We start from the raw sequence: 17433 nt of genomic DNA on the forward strand, positions 1-17433 counted from the left end.
TTTATTTTTGTAGTGTCTGTCACCTGTCTTTTCTTGAGGTTGCTGGAAATATCTTCTAGAAATTTTCTTTGCCCATCTGAAATTTGAGCCTTTTTTTAAAAAACCCAGGTTGTATGATAGACTACCAAAAGTCCCTGGGATCCCACGGGGCCCATTTTATCACAAGAATATAGTAAAAATATTTCATTAAGTGCTTGCTATCCACTTGGCACCTGTACAAGAACTTGGCTTATGTTATTTTGTCTTATTTAAACCTAAGTCTGTGAGGTAGATTTGATTATCTCTATTTTTATATATGAGAAAACCAGCTAAGAGAGGCCGAGAAACTTGCCCAAGGTTATATAGTACACAAATGTCAGAGCTAAGTTTCAAATTCAGGTGGTATGCCTGAAGCTGGTGTGTTTCATCAATATTTTATTCTCTTTTTAGTGTTATTGTTGTTCATGTTGCTTTGTATGGAAAAATAACATTATCCAACATGTTTAAATTTTAGCATGGGGATCCCTGGGTGGCGCAGCGGTTTGGCGCCTGCCTTTGGCCCAGAGCGCGATCCTAGAGACCTGGGATCGAATCCCACATCGGGCTCCCGGTGCATGGAGCCTGCTTCCCCCTCTGCCTATGTCTCTGCCTCTCTTTCTCTCTCTCTCTGTGTGACTATCATAAATAAATTAAAAAAAAACTTTAAAAAAAATTTTAGCATGTTATCCTCCTCTCTTTGGGTTTTTATTTCTTCAGTTGCCTTGGCCTTCTTGATAAGTTCCAAATTTTAACTTTTCTAAATTAAGGAGTGATGATTCAAGCTTGCACAATACATTTTTATATGTCCTACTATATTCGCTCTAAAGTTTAATTAATTTTGGAAGTTTCCAATATGTTGTATTCTCCTGAGTTCTTTTTGAAAGGAGTATTTAATGGGATAGATTAATTTCTTTTCTCAGCCTGACTCTGTTTTATTTGCTTTAAGGTGTGTGTGTGTGTGTGTGTGTGTGTGTGTGTGTGTGTGTATTTTGGTGATATTCAATAAAATACCAATGCATTATTCTATTCCTTGCCTTTTGAGGACCTCAAAGAGATTTGAAATCCTTGCTTCAGCTATTACAGAGTACTCTTTGGAGGCTAATATCACTACTCTCATCCGATATAGAAATGTGAGCAATCAGAAATCAGGGCTGTTAAAAGATTTGCCAAAGATCATTTTGAGCCAAGTTAATAGCAAGTACTCAGTGTGCCAGGCAACTAGCAAACCTGATACCATTTATTGAAAGCTCGTATTGCACCAAGCGCCGTGCGTAATATTTTACATGTATTATCATGAATTTTCACAAGATTGCCATGTAGCTGTCAATCTGATTTTCTCAGATAGGAAAATGGCTCAGGAGGATCAGACTACCTTCAGCTGAAAATTTCATAAAGCTCCATCAAACTAGCTTAAACTGTAGAATTCTTGGCCATAGGTCTAGAAGTCCAAAACAGGGCAACCTAAGAATTTTGGTTCTGACTTCATTTCCCTGCAAGAGTCATGGGCTTAACTCAGTGTGTTGACTTCATCCTAAGACTCGTTGAACAAAAGCAGCACATGCAGGCCTCATAAATGTACATCTGTACATATCCAGAGAAGAGGAGAGAGTCACATCTTAACACAAGAGGTGCCAGAGGAAGGAGAAAGAGCTTTCTCCAAAGTCCCATCAAACCTTTCCTTGTTTCTCATGGGTTCACATTGGTCACACAAACATTCCTAAACCAATCATTGACAAAGGGAATATGGAGCCAACTTTTACAATTATTCCTACCCCTGGGATTAAAGGCTTCAAGGGGAATAAGTGTGTACCTGAACAAATTTAGTGTTCTGTTGAGAAGGAGGAAGGGAAAAAGAGATGTTGGGTGGATATCTAACCATAAGCTGCTACAAGTAATTTCCCATGTGTCACTCACCTATTAAGTGATTGAACTAGAGTTTGAACCCAAGTAGTTTGGCTCTAAGTTTCATGGTCTTTCTTAAAAACGCTGAAGCTTTTTATAGGTCGTCCTGTTGATTATGGAGAGAATATGCTATGTGGCCTTTAAATTTTTTTCCCCATAGAATTAGTTACTAGACATTAAATGCATTAGCTCCAGAAGCAATTCTCACAGAAATGATACCTGTTACATTTTCATTTTGGGCACTCATCATTCTTTGGTATTAATCAAAATATAATATGTAGGATCCCATACTCTTATTTGTTTTACTTGTAACAGAGTGCTCTGATTAATTTTCATCAAATATGTGAAATGAAATGTTTACTCATGTGTGAAGTCTTAGAAATAAGCTATTAAGACTTTTACCTTATAGTAGACTTGCCGGGCTTGCTGATCTTTGAGTAAACACAGTGATATTTTAACAACTTTGTCTTAAGTACCCAATGCTGATGGGCTTCCCAGAATGGTACCCTTCTCATTAGGTATTTACTCAAGTTACTCTTCTGAGAATCATAAAATTCCCCATATATTAGCTGTAAGAATGGTTGGGCCTCTAGTAATAAACATCTCTGCAGAAAATGCTTATTTCCATTTTGCATCAGTAAGGCAATTGCTTATTGAACATTCATGTCCTGTTTCCCCCCACATAGTCCTAGTGTATTCTCATTTATTATCAGAAGAATCCAGTTCAAACATGTGTGATTCCCCAGTTTCTTTGAAATTGGAATTTCATAAGCAGGATTCAGTGGGGGCTGTACCATATAATTCAGTCAAAAGCTTAAAGTTTGGGCTTTAAACATTCTTAGCCAGAGATGCAATATTTCCACCTCTCTTGAGATTCAAGAGAACAGTATACCTAGTCTCATTGGACAAAAAGTTATGAGAATTGGCTTGGATTTTGAATGTTTTCTATTGTCACAGTGAATGGATTTTGTATTCATGAATGTGCAGCTTTTGAAAGGGCACAAAATTAAAAGACTGTGTGGTCAGCCCCATCTTCTCCTCCAGTCCATTCTATTACCAACTTCCTTTTGGGGCTGTGAATATATTTAATTTCCTTTTCCTATGCTAAGAAATTGGATAGAGGTACCTGCCCCTCAGAATATCTTCACAGAATAATGTGTTCAGTATGATAAAGACAAAAGGAACCTATTCACTGTTGCAGCATATTTAACTCTTGTCAGTTTGTCAAAATATTTCTAAGTAGAATGAAAGTTAGACATTGAAGTTGCTAGAGTAATTATCGCTCTCACGAGAATCAGGAAAATAGTCCATTAGGTGAAAAATAGCATTGGTCCTAATGACAACGTTGGTATCCACTTACTCAAGAGGAGGTGTTGGTATTTATTTTCTCTGTTGATAAAATATTTCTCCTACTGCCATGACACATTGATAACAGCAAATGACTTCACTGTTTATAAAAGACAAAAATAATGATTAACATTTTGACTGCACTTAGAAAAACAAGGAAACATTTGTTTCCTGGTTTCTTTTTTTTTTTTTTTTGTCTCTCTATTTTTTTTTTTTTTTGAGAAACTGCTAAAAATTCCACACTGTTTCTAAAGAAAGTTTCATTTCAGATAAATTCCCAATCCATTTGGTTTCATTTAATAACCACCTTTGGATGTATATACTTGTTTTATAACTAAACAGAGCACTTCAATAATAGACTACTTTAAAACGTTTGCATTTCCAAAACCTGGGTATCATTAAGAAGTGATGGCCATTTAATAAAGATAATATCAGCATATTCTATTATCATAGTGGATGTCATGTAGGTACTAAGCTATTTATAATTGGCCAAAATCAAAATGCATAGCCAAGCATAAGTAGAAAATAATTTTTCAGATTTGTAGTAAAACTTCACTAGCTTTTTTTTTTAGTTATGGATTATTTCATTGAATTCTTTGATGTTCTTGCCAGTATTATCCTCATTTTGTAAACAAGAACTTTGGAGTTTCTAAAAAGCCAGAAACTTGAACCAGATTACACAGCTAAGCAATGGAAGTTGGAAGAAATTGCATTTTTAAGCTTTTTACTTTTAAATACTTCAAACTTACAGAAAATGAGCAAGAAGAGTATAACGAGTACCTTATCTATGCCACCATGTGGAATCAACAATTGATTGGAGGGTACAGTGAATTTACCATAATCTCTTACCCTAAATCAGCTTGTATTGTGTAAGAACAAGGTTGTTCTCTTACATAAGCTAAATATAATTTGTAAGGGATTTCGGGAAGCAAATTTTCTTCTCAATCAGATATGCTAAATTGTTTCCCTGATCTGGATGAAGAGCGAGACTGTTAGTTACATATATATATAACCTTTGAGCCAGTGCATTGATTTCATTCCTGAGAACATTGTTTTCTAGTTTATGCTGTACTTTGGCATATTTGTAGTCAGCCAGCAAGTGTTATTTTGAGTTGTCGGTGAATGCAGTCTGAAAACAGTTCACAAAATTCTCATTATTATAACTCATTTTGAGCCAACTTTTTAATAGCCTGTGTGGCCTCTGCATAGAAATTAGAAACTGAGTAAGAAATGATAGTCAGCAGGTTTCATCTTCCACAGTATTATTCAATGAGTTACTGTAGTGACTCAAACAAAACAGAATCCTTGGGTCTTCAGAAATCTCTGATTTCTGTATGCCTTAGGAACACTTTAAAGTAGTTTATTTTGTCGCAAACTTTCTAAGGATTATGACTGAAGACCAGAATTGTTATGGCTTCCCCATCTTTACGGCCCAGACTTCCAGCAGAATGTCAAGACTGCTTTAAATATTTCCTTGAGCACGGAACTCTGAAAGCTCCTATGGCATGTATTCTAAGGAAGTTTTACTCTCCTCTTCGTAACACATGTTGAAACCAATGAATCCTGACCTTCCTGACTTCATAAAATTTCCTGAGGTGAGCCGTGCACCTGCTAGCATTTTGTAATCTCTCAACATCATCACCTTTGCAAGGCAAGATAAAAACAAACCAATGTCTCCTCATTATTCTAGTGCAAGTGACAAATTTGACTTTTATTCATGTTCCTTAGTAGATATACAGTAAGAGTGTACGTACAGTAGTAGACATTTTAGAGGTATGACTTGCCAATCTCTGAGACATCCGAGATTGCCGAGCACTTTTGTTTAATCACAAGCAGTAGGAAATGACATTTCTGACACTAAACATTGCTGCTGTCTTGCCCCAGACACTTCATATAATAGATTCCTGAGTAGACAGTGATATTCTAGTTTTGTTTTTCCTATGTCTAAGATCTCCAAGCTTAAAGGTGTTCTATTCTTGAAGTTTCCAAAGTCTCTTCTCTGTATCTGACCCACCAAATTTGAGTATGACTCCCTGTCTTTGCTTCATCGTCTGCCAGAGGAGAGAAGAGGCATCAGGGATGCATATTCTCTAGTGTTTGTTGTCCTCATCCCTGCAGTTCTTTTCTTCATTCCAAAAATCAACAAACGGGTCGAAAGCATTCTGTCCAAGATAAGAACAAACTAACCTGGAAAAGGACACTCCAGCAGCTCAATAGCACTTGAAATCATTTTAAATACAGCTAATTGTTTCTTCCAGTTGCCTGAAAAATATTCACAAGTAGGTGACTCTAACTGTAAATAAATATTTTTTCCTTCAACATTAAATAATCTAAGAGCTCAAATGAGCCCAAACTTGAGGAAATGAGCAATTGGAACTCTAGAAGAACATATTGTTTTTTACTGTTAAAATTGTCTTCATTCGAGACACGTGATACTGTTTTTTTGCCAGATGCCATCTGTAGTTCAACTCCTGGGATTTCATGATAAGGAAATTCTTTAAGAAAGCTGTCTTTGATTATCAAATAACATTTTCCTCCATTTCCTTTCGGCTTGATCGCTGAAATGTGTTGACGTTTTGGTTCTCCAATGTGACCAATAGAAAAGCAATTGTAAAAATCTAGCATTCAGTTGTATATGAAAACTAATGTCCCCTTCATTAATTCTCCCCAAACCTACAGAATGTCTATCCTGCACTGGTTTCTAGAGCTACAAAGGTGGGACAATTTACCTATAAGAAACTCATATCCCAGGGAAAGAATAGCATGTTAAAGAATGACAGTGATGTGATCAGAGAGAAATGCCCAGAGAGCTAGAGGAACACAGGAGAGGGGTCCTGACTACCTGGTTGCTGGTTAGGAGATGGTTTTTCATCATTCACTTAGGGGCAGAGGCCCAGGAATAGGCAGGGGTTATAGACTCTTGCCAAACTTAATTTCATTGCTCTAATACTTAGCAGCAGCGCAAGTGTTATTTGTCTTTTCAAAACGAATTAATTTGAATCCTACTCTTAAAGCCAAGAAAGCCTCTGGTATAGATTTCATTTTCTTTAATGTTTTTTCTCGTCTCTCTTTATAAACCTCAGTTTTCTCTTCTCTAATGTGAGAATAATAAAAGTCAAGACCACCACATATGGCATTGGAGGCTGTGTATTACACAACTCCAAGAGGCACCATTTATATAGACCAGTAGATGAGTGGTGCCCCCTGGAGTTGTGCAGTTATTATTAACAGTACCTAACCATAGGGCTATGAGGAAGAGTGCATGAAGATCCACGTAAAGTGGTAAGTACGCAAGGATTCAGTGCTTGCAGCATTGCTATTATGATGAGGACAAGATGAGGAGGATGATTATCTCATAAAAATTCTTTTTTATCTTTTCAAAGTGTTAGTGAGAAAATTCTAGAAGCTAATGATACACAAATGTAACTCCTAATGAAATAAGTGAATATTACATATTTAAAGGGACTTCTCTGCTATATACATTGTGATTAATCAAGACAACATTGTGAAGTGTCTTATACTTTTTTGGGGGGGTAATATAGATGATTGTCTTTTTTATTTCTGAATGGAGGAATTTTAGTAGGTACCCTGTGTTTCTACTTTTTTTTTTTTGTTACAGTGTAATGGACTTTTTAGTAGTAACTTTCCATAGGTTTTAGAAATCTATAATAAATTGTATACTTCAGAGTAAATTAATAGTAGCTGGCTTCAGAGATAGACTAGAATGGCTAGATTTTTAAAATCTTAATATTTGAAAAAAAGCAAAATTAATGCATTTATGCTTCCTATTAAAGTATAAATCTAGCATTAAGACATTTCAGTGACTATGCTTTGTGCTTAAATCCTTGAAGAGCCATAAAGATGTGTTTGGTTCATTATTGATCATTTCCTTAAAAGTGTGTACCTATTATTGATATTTTAGTATTTATGTTCCAGAATAATAAAGATGTGCTGAACATGCTTCTGTGCTTTCATTAATGCAAATTCTAAAACACCACATTTGTCTAATGAATGTCTCCAGATATTTAATTTCATGGACCGTTGCTAGGTAGGATACATTTAACTCTCGTGCCATTTGCATTTCAGGAAATTTCTGAAAGGCAGCACATTTACTTTTATCAGGAAACTTTATCAAGATGTTAAATGAAGTGGAAATATTGAAGTGTGGTTTAGGGTAGGGCTAGCAAGCATATCCAACAAACCTCAAGATGTAGAATGTTTCGAATGATGTTGGTGTTTATTTCTAAGTTTTGTAAATTTAGTAGGAGTTTCTGACTGGGAGTCAACCTCCAAGCCATCAGTTACTCTGAGGCTCTGACTTGTTGCACTTCATGTTCTGTGTCTTCGATGTGTGATTCTAAAACTTGTCCATTTACATCTATCCAACAGAAAGAGGATAGAGATAGAGGAGTACAGATCTGAGGGCTTTTTATGGGCCAGATCTGAATATGACGCCTCTCATTTGTAATCACGGGTCATTGGTAGAATCCCCCACACAGAAGGGTAAGAAACGTCATCTTGATGTAGAGAAAGGAAAAGAAACAGGTTTGGGTGAACAGCTGGAAATCTCTTGGAATAAGGCACCTCTTTTGCACACTTCCTCCACACATAGAACATATTTCTCTCCCCACAGGAGGACAATCCCACATCTCATCTCAGTCATCGAATAGAACTTAGAGATCAGAGTTTCTGGGTGATGAGCAGTCTTCTCCCTAAGGACCAGATGAGGCTCTCAGCATTTTGGGGACCTGTGAATGAAAAGGTGAGTAACCTGTATGCCCCCATCCTCAGGGTCAGAATAAATGTAATGAAATCTCTGAAAGAGAAAAGAAAAGAGTGAGACACACAGCAGAGTCACTGTTCAAAATCTTACTGGCATTGGGAAGGCAGAGTGAGGTCCTCTTTTTGGAAAGATGTGAATTTCTATGTTATAGTCTATCATGCTCCTTGTTAAAGAATTCTCCTGTTAATGACCCCTAACTCAGCCTTTTAGGAGGTTTTTTCTAAGTACCTAACCATAAAATTGGTAAAACAGTGTGTGTATGTGTATGGTAAAATGGTAAAATTTGGTAGAGGAAAGATGACCACATGCCACTGAAACTCTAGCTCAAAGGCAAGAGTTTGGAGAACACATTAGGAATGTTAGTTGTTACCACTTATATTTAGGAAAGGATTTCAAGCAAGAGATGAGCTTGGGCAAGAATTGGCTAGCTTGAGACAGAGATGGAAGGAAGTAGAGCGAAATTGTAAATCTGGTGACTCAAAATGTACACAAGCCCCTCCTTTTGAACTGACCTGAGGCTGGAAGAGGTAAGACCCAAAAAAATTATTTTAAGACTGCCACTAACCAAACATGATTTTAAAGTATTAAATGCTGCTGCTCTGTAGTTTCTTGACACTTTCAGCACTCACAAATACAACTTGTAATTGCCAATTTATTTAATGATTATATAAATAGAATAAGCATGTAATGAAATCTAATGTAATCTTCATTAGTTGGTATTCACTGCCCCTATAATAGTAATCATAAATTCACTATGTGATGAAGCCATATCATCTTTGTCTACAAATATGCACGTGGGCTTGCATCCCCAAAACGATTACATTTTCTACCAATTTACTGTTTTCCTCCATTAACATCCTTTATAATCTTTCTGTAATATTGGGCTTCACTCTAAGTGCTTCTCATTTTGCTCAGAGTGACTTTGTAACAATAACTCCCATTTACTGAATGTAACTACCATTTTACTTACATTCGCGATTGCCCTTATCCTCAGGTACAATTATTTCTGTAGGTAGTATGGTTATTTTCATTTTTCTTTTCATGTAGGCTCTATGCCCAGTGTGGAATCCAAGGCAGGGCTTGAACTCACAATCCTGAGATCAAGACCTGAGCTGAGATCAAGATTTGGGCATTAACTGACTGAGCCACCCAGACACTCCGGGTATTTTGATTTCTATTTGCAGGCAATTCACTGTGTACAACAAGAAAGGAAATTCACTAAAATGTACTATATTACACGCAATTTGGCCTCATAGATGAGCTTAGGCAAGAGATGAAAAACCCTCAGAATGAAGACAACCACTTCTTCAGTCACTACTACGTGTTTCAGAACCACACTGACTTCTTCTATATCAGGCTTCTAAGAGTCCTTTCTCTTTGCTGTCTTTCTCTGCCCATCCCATTCTCTCATTCTCCGGTTCCAGACACAAGCAGAGACCCTGTGTCTGCTACTCCTTCTCAGTGGTAACTTTCAGGGTGAAAATCCGACAGCTTGGGTTTGGGTCAGACATCCATTCCAGGTCATCACTCATAGCACGGCCACTTCCACCCTAGTCCGAGGAGGGGAGTACTAAGAGAAAGGGTACTTCTGTGGGCTCAACAGACACCCTAATATATATATACCTCAACCGCCATTCCAAAAATAAGGAAACACATTCAGAAGGTAAATAATGTAGCCAAACTGTTAATAATAAGAGGAACTAGCAGGATTTGGACTGAGTCTGTGTGAATCCAAAATCCATAATGTTGAGTTTTGCCACTGAGCTTACTGTGGAGAGTACCAATCAGCAATTCCTTGTGGGTTTTTTTTAAAGATTTTTTTAAAATTTATTCATGAGAGACACAGAGAGAGAGAGGCAGAGACATAGGCAGAGGGAGAAGCAGGCTCCCTGCAGGGAGCCCGATGCAGGACTCAATCCCAGGACCCCGGGATCTCTCTCACCCTGTGCCTAAGGCAGACACTCAACCACTGAGCCACCCAAGCGCCCCCAGTCAACAACAGTTCTTTGAATCACCGTCTTATACTTACTTTTCACTACCTGGGTTCGGTTGAATATAAATCCTTTTTTTTTTTTTGCGTATAAATCCTAAAGGAATAGTTAAGCTCTTCCTGCCATCATCATTGTCATAATAAATGTTATTAGAGATTTTAATAAATTTTCAATAAACTAGTCATCTCTTTTAGGATTTCTCCCACACTAACACAGCCCAAAGAAGTAAGACTTCAAGGCCTTTCTTTTAATTTATTTTCCCATTAAACCCATTTGGATTTCCCAGAAATTACATACCAAAAAAATAAAAATGTTTAATTCATCGATGGGCAGAAATGTGAGGCCTGTTGAGTCGATGATACAGTTCCCCGCGAGGTGACACTCTGGAGGCTGGTTATTCATTGTTGGAGCCTTGTAATTCTCCTTTATAACCAAAATAAAAGAACACACTTTGAACCAGCTGCTTTCCTAGCTAAGACACTTTTGTCCTGCAAGGAGAAGTGAAGGTGAACAGAGGGTGAAATGTTTGCTGTCATCAGGAAACAGATTTTTAATGATTCTGGGAAAACAAAAGTAATAAGGGAAATACCAGGTGGAGGACTCTGTGCAAAAATGGTTCTGCATGTAATCTCACAAGGAAGAAAGCAGGGACTGCTCTGTGGTGTTGAACCTGTCTAAATGGAAACAGGCTGTCCCATAAAATCAGCACGAACTCATACATGCAATGGCTTTGTGCTATAGATTTACTAGCCTGTAGGGCCCTCTAGGGACCACACCGCAATCTCCAAAGCTCATTTCAATCAGACCACAGAACGAGAGGTGAGATGATAATGTTTCAGGCCACCGAGGTCTACAGCTCAATCTTGCCGCCAAGAGATTTTCTCCAATATGTTATCTGACTTCATTCACAAGGTGCAGAACAAACAGTTGGGGGATGAAGGAGGGAGGCCGAGTCTTATTTTCTTAAAGGATTGTGATTTTTTTTTTAAAGAAGAGGGTGGCTATTGGGGTCAGAATTTTCATAATCACCACGCTCCCCTAATAAGTTGGACTGTGGCTAAATCAGATTTGCTCTCCTCCTGAAATGCAGGACTCATGGAATTTCAGGTTTCCAAGTGATGATTTGGTGTGACTGTTCTCTGCAGTTCAGGGGCGGTGAGGTTGGCTGGAGCTGGGGGTGTCCAGTGGGGTGAGGAAGGCTGACAGCAGCCCGTGGGAGTGCCTCTGCTCCGGTGGCTGCAGCTTTCTCGTACACAGAATGCCACTCACAAACCATAAACTCTGGATGGTCGAAAAATTGGCACTGCTCCTCCTAAAATGGCCATAACGGGATCATTAAGGATGAAACCGAGCCCTGTGATTGCTAAATGGGAGATGGTAGGAATCCGCAGCTTCTGACTTTCAAAGCTTTCTGAGGATCCAGTGGTTTGCTCAGGGCTCAGTACTCCTATTCGTTAGTAGGGGGATGCAATTCTTACCTCCTCAATGTGGGGACTTTACACCCTCCAATAAACAGTGGAAGAGATTCTTCTATTCACTTGCTCCGGCTTCGGCTTGTAAAGCCTCGGGTATTCACACATTTCAGCTCATGGGATCTTTATTGGGGGCCATTGTAACAATTCTAGCCTGGATCTCCTTTCTGTAGTGGGTCCTCGGTGTTATAAATGATTTAGTGGAAATTGAAAAATATTGATCGATTCATAATTTCGTAAGGCAATGCAAGCAACTGGGGAAAATGAAAGAATAAATGTTTCTTTTTTAAGTAAAATCGCTCTCAGGAAACAGGTAGTTCTTCCCTCTTTTCTCAGGCTAGATGTTAATCCCTCCGGTGCCCCTGTCCTTCCAAAATAGAGTAGCTTAAAGGAAATCTTCCTTTCTATGCGTATATGTATGTCTGAGTGTATGTAAGCCTCTTTCTGGTATTTTTAGCTGATTCTGATATGACAAAACAGTAAGAGTAGTGCTACGAAAAGCAATTTGACCAGAGTGAATAACATGGACGTGAGATTATAAAAAAGAATTATGGCTTCTTACCTTCTCATTTTTTCTATGATGTCCTCAAACTGGCAGCTCTTAATCACCTGTTAAAGAATAATGCTTATATTTTGGTTTAAAAGCGAAATACCAATGAGACACCCCAGCAGTACTGACCCCATATATTTTCTTCTAAAGCATGGTTGATGGGGAAGGGACTTCAGACCTGCTGGGGGTATACAGAGCAGCAGTCTATTTTTGCCTATTTGTATCGTACACCTACCATGTCACAAGAAGGAAAAGTTGAATTTGGTTTGTTCAAAGTAGGAACATTTATCGAGTGTCTTCTGTAGTCGGTGCCAACTCTTCGCTGAACTCGAACTCTTAGCAGGTGCATGGTAAATCTGATAAATGTATCAAACGAACGTTATACAAGCATAAGCGTCAGATGAAATGCTGCGCTGAGTGGGTTGGAAATGTGATGTGGACTAAGTACACACTAGCACAGATTATTGGACTAGTTAACCTCATGCCACTGTCAAAGAAGGAAAAGTGTTTGGGAAACGGGTGAAAACTTTAACTCCTGAGTAAATAAGAGGGTGCTGTCAGGATAGTAAACTGTTGTACTCAAAATGTGCCAAGGGCAACCGATTGAATAATTGCAGTAGCTCAGGAAGCCTTGACTTCATGCCATGAGGCATTATGTATTAGAGAAATGATTACTACTGCAGAAATAAATTACTGATGATTTGTTTCGTGTTACGAGTCTCCAGGCCCTTCCAAGTATGCCATAGCTTGGTGCATTTCCAAGAATAAATCAGATGGGGACCTTACCTTCAAGAACCTAACAAGCTAGTTAGGGAAGTAAGATACATAGTTAATAACTCCAACAGAGACTGGAAGTGAGACATGGCATATGAAATAGGAAGTGCATTGGCCATAGTGTGCTGTGCAGATCGCAGGTCTTCCTTCTGTAAGGAATCTGTGGCAGGGGGTGTAGTTAGTTAATGGGCTGCAGCTCATACCTTCAGGACACACTGCAGAGGCCATGCCCTCCCTGGCCAGTCACTGACCAGAGGGATGGGATCCTAGCACAAAGCCATTTCTGCCCAATGCAGGACTCTAACATACCATCTTTGCTCTAGGGCTCCCCAGCCTGGTGAGATTTTCACAGAGCTGCCCTGGAGTCTGAGGCTCTTCTATCCAGTCCTCCTGCCTTTCCTTTCACGGATACCAGGTTCACATCTGGTCTGAAGTCTCTGTCAACTCTTACCCCCAGCTCTTCACCTTTCACAGGTGATTCTCCTACTAAATCTTTTGCATTTCTAGTTTTATGTTTCCTGGAAAGCCAGAACTGATACCTAAAGTTAAAGGGCTTGGAAGATTCAGGAAAGAGAACAGTCCATTTATGTGTAGGAATTAGAAAAGCCTACAGAGATAAAGGACCTTTTGCATTCTCTACAAACTAGATATTAATAATAATAAAGTTCAGCATATTTAAAAATAAGTATGAATGGAATGCCTGGGTGACTCAGTCAGTTAAGCATTCGACTCTTGGCTTTGGCTCAGGTCATGATCTCAGGATGGTGAGATCAAACTTCGTGTCAGGGTTGAGCTCCAAGTCTGCTTGAGATGCTCTCTCTTGCCTTCTCCCTCTGCCCCTACCTCGCTTTCACTCTCTCTCTCTAAAATAAATAAATCTCTCTCTTTTTAAAGATTGTATTTATTTATCACGGAGAGGCAAGACACAGGCAGAGGGAGAAGCAGGCTCCCTATGGGAAGCCTGATGCAGGACTCAATCCCAGGACCCCAGGATCACGACCTGAGCCAAAGATAGATGCTTAACCACTGAGCCACCCAGGTGCCCCAAGAAATAAATCTTTGAAAAAAGTATGAATGGTTTATAATAATGAATGCTAATATCATTCATTAAGACTGCTCTAGTGATGCTCCATTTATTTCAACACCAATTATAGCAAAATTCATCAGTGAGATTCCAGGACGCCTCTTTCCTACCTGGTATTCTAACAGTTAGTTTATATGAATCTCTTTTCTCCTCCTCTTCCTATTCCACAGATAAGGAAACTACAAGGTTGTGAAGTTACATAAATTACTGGGGGCAGCCAAGTGACAAAGTGAAGAAAAAAATGTTCCAGTAATGATCTCAGCCTGTGAAATATTCAGCTACCAGGCTGGGATTTATGTCTTTGAGAAGAGAAACCATTAGTGTCTAGCACATCACTCTACATTAATTTTCCTAAAACATTTACTCACTTGCTCAAAAAACTTCAGTAGCTTTCCCTTTTTTTAGAGAAGATCCAGAGAATACTGAAGTCTCAAAGTGCTCCTTACTCCCCCCAAATGGCAGGGAGTTGTGTGGTTAAACATGATCAACAAACATTTTGCACCTTATCCTATACTGGGGACTCACCATGAGTGTTAGCACACGGAAGATTTTGGAAGTCCCAAGGAAAGACATTCAACTTTATCTCGGTGTTTCCTAAACCTCTTGATCAGGGAGTTCTTTTTTTCTTTTCTTTTTTTTTTTTTTTTAGAATTTTTTTTAAGATTTATTTATTTATTTATTTATTTATTTATTTATTATAGACAGAGAGAGAGAGAGAGAGAGAGAGAGAGAGAGAGAGAGGCAGAGACACAGGAGGAGGGAGAAGCAGGCTCCATGCCGGAGCCCAATGCGGGACTCGATCCCGGGACTCCAAGATTGCGCCCTGGGCCAAAGGCAGGCGCTAAACCGCTGAGCCACCCAGGGATCCCATTGATCAGGGAGTTCTTAATTCAACTATACCTAAGACATACCTCACAGAATTAGCCTTTTTTTTTTTTTTTTTTTGAGAAATTCTAGCTTGGAGAAGGTAAAATGTACTACTTGGCCTTATATATAAATACATAGATGTGTATATTTGCTTTTCCTTTATTTCTAAAACATTTTGTTTGATTCTCATCACACAACACATGTACAATACATTTTAATTAAAATTTATACTCAGAAGTGTAAGGAGGAGCCCTCTTATAGTGACCCTACACCACTTAATTTTGGAGACTTTCGAAAGTCCATTTATAACCATATATGTATAAAACAATACATAAATGTCACATGTTTAAGTCATGTTAGATGTTAAATCATGGGAATCTCCTTTTCTCTCTCTCTCTCTTTCTTTTTTTCTTCCCTCCCAAATATTGGTATTATTCCCATCTCTCCACACTACCAGCTGGTTAACTGTCATAACAATCTGCTGTGTAATCTTCTGTACCTTTCTCCATGTTTTATATAAACATATACACAAATGTTTAAATTTGTTTTTTACTAAACAGAGAATCATATACACTTCTCTAGATCTTAGCTTCTTACTGAATACATTGAGAGAATGCTTCTGGGTTTGATCCTCTTGCTACCATTTTTAAATTATTGCACAAGGGTAGATGGTATGGAGGTGTCAATATTTCTTTAGCCATTTTGCTATTGATGGGCACTTACTTTTTTTTAACTTCTACAATTTTTAAAAAATAATTCTGAACAAGGGTACCTGGGTGGCTCAGTTGGTTAAGTGTCTGCCTTCAGCTTGGGTCATGATCTCCAGGTCCTGGGATCAAGCTCTGTGTTGGGCTCCCTGCTCATTGGGGAGTCTGCTCCTCCCTCTCCCTCTGCCTTTTACCTGTTCCTCTATCTCTTTCTCTCAAATAAATAAATAAAATCTTAAAAAAATAATTCTGAACATATAGGGTGCCTGGATGACTTAGACGGTTAAGTGTCTGACCTTGGCTCAGGTCATGATCTCTATCTTGGGATTGAGCCTCATGTTGGGTTCCTGACTCAGTGGGGGGTCTGCTTTTCCCTCTCTCTCTGCCCCACCCCTGCTCATGCTCACATACTGTCTCTCAAATAAATAAATAACATCTTATAAACAAATTCTTAAAAAAAAACAAAAATTATTAAAAATAATTCTGAACATATATTCCTATAAACCACAGCACTTATTTCTATGAGATGGCCATGATGGAGTCCAGGATTGAGAATACTAATACTATTTATATGCATATAAATTATGTATATACGCAAATTTATACACACACACTTTGTTTTGTTTTGTTTTGTTTTTATACACACACTTTGAATTTTAATGGATACTATCAGATTGCTTTCCAAAAGATTTCAGCATTTCATATTTCTACTACCAAATATAAGAGAACCTTTTCCCTGATGGGCCACCAGCAGTAGGTATCTGTTTTATTCCTCCAATAAAGGAATATTATGGTTGCCATATATTATGGGGTCCAATGACACCTATTATTTTAATTTGCATTTTCCTGTCTACTAGGACAATGGGACTGATTTTTGTGTTTGATAGTTGTGGCCGATAACATTAGTGTCCTGACCTATCGTCTCACACTTAACCTTCTCTGTGAATGCCAGCTGGACCTTTATGTGCTAACACTTGCATTTCTTTGAGAGAGGGCTTTGTTTGGCTGCTAGGATCCACGTGGCCCATACACATGACAAAACAAAATGTTGGGAAATGAAATGCTCACTGGAAGCAATCCTCTGCCAGTGACTGATGAGATAACTTGAGCAGAATAACTCTGAACTCTATGTCTATGATATTTCCCCAGAGTTCCCCAGCTACATTAAGCTCCAGCTTCTAAAAATGGTGATTTACTTAATTGTGTACTTTTTACTGGCTCCTTAACTTCCCTGTCTTACTCTCCCACTCCCAAGTAGGCCAGACTCTGTGTCCCAGAGTCTGTGTCTAGGGGAACCTGGCCTAAAAGGTAGTCATTTGTATTGTCTTTTAGGAATTGTCTGTTGGTACATTTTCTTGATTGAAGCTTGATTCCCCAGAAGACCTGTCTTACAAGGGCTGAAACTATGGAAAAAGAAAAGACACAGCTGCTGCTGGAGTTGCCACCTGAGGCAGAGAAATGCCTTGTCTTTTCCTTCTGTCTTGATTTCCGGACACCCCCGTCGCCTATCACTGACTGGAATCCACCCAGACCATTTGTCGAGGGTACAGGAAAATGCAGCCTGCAGGTCCCAGTCCCTGCTATTCAAAGTAGAGTAGCCAAAAGACAAGGAATGAATTTGAGACCCAACAGACTCAGACCTGACCCATGGCCAAAAGTATGGAGAGCCAGTTATGTCAGTGCTATTTATTAAATCATCTTTTCTTTCCCGTGAATTGAATATTATATTAAACTCCCATTTATCCTACCCAATGGGATATATATCTATCTGGGGAGTCGATGCTGTTTCACCAATCTGTTTGTCTAATCAAATACAAATAACAATGTTTTGATTACAACTTTAAAATACTTAGTCAAGTGTCACCTCTTCTTTTTAATCATCTTTCAACTAATCTCAAACACTTGTTCTTTCATATAAACTTTAGGTTGTTTAAATTA

The 17433-nt window shown here is 38.5% G+C and overlaps 1 long non-coding RNA gene across 1 annotated transcript in view; it reads right to left on the reverse strand.

Moving 5' to 3' along the window:
• LOC144313782 (uncharacterized) overlaps positions 1 to 17433 on the reverse strand; it is a 51691-nt gene that overhangs the window by 7711 nt on the left and 26547 nt on the right. The window contains exons 2-4 of the long non-coding RNA XR_013379405.1: positions 12299 to 12419; positions 12076 to 12122; positions 3281 to 3367 (exon numbers count right to left, since the gene is read on the reverse strand). This is a non-coding gene — a long non-coding RNA (uncharacterized LOC144313782). The remainder of the gene's footprint in view (positions 1 to 3280; positions 3368 to 12075; positions 12123 to 12298; positions 12420 to 17433) is intronic.

This window comes from Canis aureus, chromosome 5 (assembly GCF_053574225.1).
Source record: "Canis aureus isolate CA01 chromosome 5, VMU_Caureus_v.1.0, whole genome shotgun sequence".
NCBI classification, from domain to species: Eukaryota; Metazoa; Chordata; class Mammalia; order Carnivora; family Canidae; genus Canis; species Canis aureus.